The 2,606-nt window shown below is 43.1% G+C and overlaps 1 long non-coding RNA gene across 2 annotated transcripts; it reads right to left on the bottom strand.

Annotated features, from left to right (window-relative positions):
* Positions 1 to 801: 801 nt before the first annotated feature.
* On the bottom strand, positions 802 to 2,395 carry LOC135057645 (uncharacterized). 2 transcript variants are annotated; one of them, XR_010244256.1, is made up of 2 exons: positions 1,784 to 2,395; positions 802 to 1,689 (listed from the first exon to the last, which is right to left on the bottom strand). It is a non-coding gene; the product is annotated as an uncharacterized LOC135057645 (long non-coding RNA). The 2 variants fall into 2 exon arrangements; XR_010244257.1 differs by having other exon boundaries at positions 802 to 885.
* Positions 2,396 to 2,606: the final 211 nt, after the last annotated feature.

Genomic DNA, 2,606 nt, shown 5'->3' with positions numbered 1-2,606 from the left:
CTTAGAATATCGTTCCGTGAGTACCCCCTTAACTGTTGTGGAAGCACTGAATGTTACCAGGGACACTGCTTATGGAGGTTAAACGTGATTACAAGGGGCACTGATGATATGACGAATATCACTAGGAGCTAGAATAAATATGGTCAGTGGCACCATTGCTTATACTGTAGTATACATGTAACTGTGGGGCACTGCTGATATAATGTGGCTGGGAGCACTGCTTTTCTAAAAGCAATATATGGTCATGGTGCTGTTTGTGTAATAAATATAGGTGGGCCACTAATAATATTATGAATTTGGCTGGAGCATTACAATAATAAATATTACTAGGCATACCACTGATATGATAAATGCCCCCTCCATATGTTCCTTATATGCCATACAGGTTGGCTATGCCCACTTTAGCAAAATTCAGTATGGGGCGGCAGAGTAGTGTAGGCATGCTCTGGGTGCCATGGGTCCACGCTACACCTCTGTATACCAGCAGCTAGGACATCACAAACTGGCAGGTTCAAGCTTTGTCCCTGTTTTATGGAGTTGGTAGTAAATATTCCTAGTTCGTGTAACCCCCTTGCTCTGCTCTGGGGTAGCTGTTCGAGAGAGTTACTATCAACTACCTTTGTGCCTCCACCCAAACTATTAACTATTGTGTTATATCACCCGGTTTGTTTGGGTAAGCCGTATCTAATGTGTAGTCGCCTATGTGTATAGATAATGCATTACACACAATCCAATAATTCATTTACCTGTTTTCTCTCCATTAGGCATGTCGGGTCCCCTAGCAGAAGAGTCAGGCAGTGGTAAGTATAATAGCTTTATTGTACAACTATAGTTGGGCTATCAGCGTCAATAAATTCTTTAGACCGTTCCAACAAACATTACCACCTATATAATAATTATTACGCAAGTTAATCATTATACTCTCCCCATCCTATACAATGTATTCGCATGCATAACAAAAAATTACCTCTGGTACCATATCAGATCTTTAAAAAATGAGATCGACCCGAGTGTTTATACAAACATTTGTGCACTGTTGGGGCCCATGGTTTCCGAGTTGTTACATGCTACAGTTATACTGCCTCAGTTATAGAATATATCCAGCTTGGACTGCTTCCTTTACTTTACTCAGCGATGACACTGTTATTATAACTCACTTTTCCTCTTAACATCCAGTTAGGGGTTAATTTTCCACTCTGACTGGTCGGGCTGGTTATTACTGACTTTTCTCTCTGATGGTAAATGGTCACCAGCTGGCTATATCAAAGCATATACACATCCTATTGTCCCTGACAGCTATCCAGATTTAGTATCATCAGTTTCTCTGTGTCGTGAGGCTTTACTAGTAAAGTCTATCATTACTCTAAGGCGTTTCTATCTTTTCGTCATGCTGGTAGATAAGAGAAACGGTATGCCTTCAGTTCGCTAATAGTTACTTCTCTTTCAGTCTATAGTTGCCCCTCCTTCAGGAATGTCTCTATTTCAATAGCTATCCCGATATGGGTGCTTCTTTTTGCAGCTTTCTACTTTAACAGGCTTTACAGTTCTGGGCTTTCAGTCTATATGTGACAATAGTGCACCTGTAGCATCTCTGGGTATGTAGTATATAATTGGCCACAGTCTATATAGTAATGTGTATTCTATAACTGGCCTCAGTCCATATAATACAGAAGAATGCTTATGGTGTCTCTAAAATTAAAGTTCAGTTGAAACATTTATAATATATACAGTTAATGCAGTGAGGATTCAAGCATTTGGGGTACTTTAGTACTGAAGGAGTTACCTTGCCAGGGGGAGGCGACACAACGGATAGTTGCTCACCTCTGGTAGCTCCCCCGACTCCTCCTATTCCTCTTGTTCCTCTACGCTCTGCCTCTCCACCCCCTCTGTCTGATTATTGTAAGACAGATAGTGTAGGTACCTCTTATTGTAGTTCTTGTACCAATCAGTGAGTCCTCAGCACTGACAGGATCTCACTCCTCACCGTTCTCCCTCTTACTCTGGTTGCTTGCGCCTCTATTGCACAGCTCTCTGGCTCTCCAACATCACCGGGACTGCCTCTATGCCAGGGGCTATTTGTCTGCCTGCAGCGTTCTCCAGCCTCACTGTCACCGAGACTATCTTTTTGCCAGCGCCTATTTCCATGCCTGCAGCGTCTCTAGCATCGCCGCTACCAGGACTGCCTCTCTGCCAGCGTCTCCGTCCCCCGCTCTCTGCTCTGTCACTCGAGCTGCCCGCTGGGATGCTGCCTCTCTCACAGGTACTGTTTGTCTGGGACTAACTGTCACAGCATGCGCAGGGGCCCCTTTCCCTTCCGTCCTCATGCTCTCCCCAACGATCTCCTGGCCTCATGGCAATCTAGAAACTTCTCCCCACATACTGCAGTACATGAGCTTAACTCCTTCATTTCATGCCCTATGTAACATGACAGATTACATATGCATATGTATACACAATATATTACAATATATATATATTAAAATTACCAGTAGGGCTACACTCGGTATGTATTGTTTATGATGGAGTGTGTATATGACAGCACTTGAATGTTCCCTGTGGAATGTTAAGTACTTGCAACAATGTAATGAAGTCTGAGCAAATCTCAA

Source organism: Pseudophryne corroboree, chromosome 3 (assembly GCF_028390025.1).
Source record: "Pseudophryne corroboree isolate aPseCor3 chromosome 3, aPseCor3.hap2, whole genome shotgun sequence".
In the NCBI taxonomy this organism is placed as follows: Eukaryota; Metazoa; Chordata; class Amphibia; order Anura; family Myobatrachidae; genus Pseudophryne; species Pseudophryne corroboree.
This window is presented reverse-complemented; position numbering and strand designations above follow the sequence as displayed.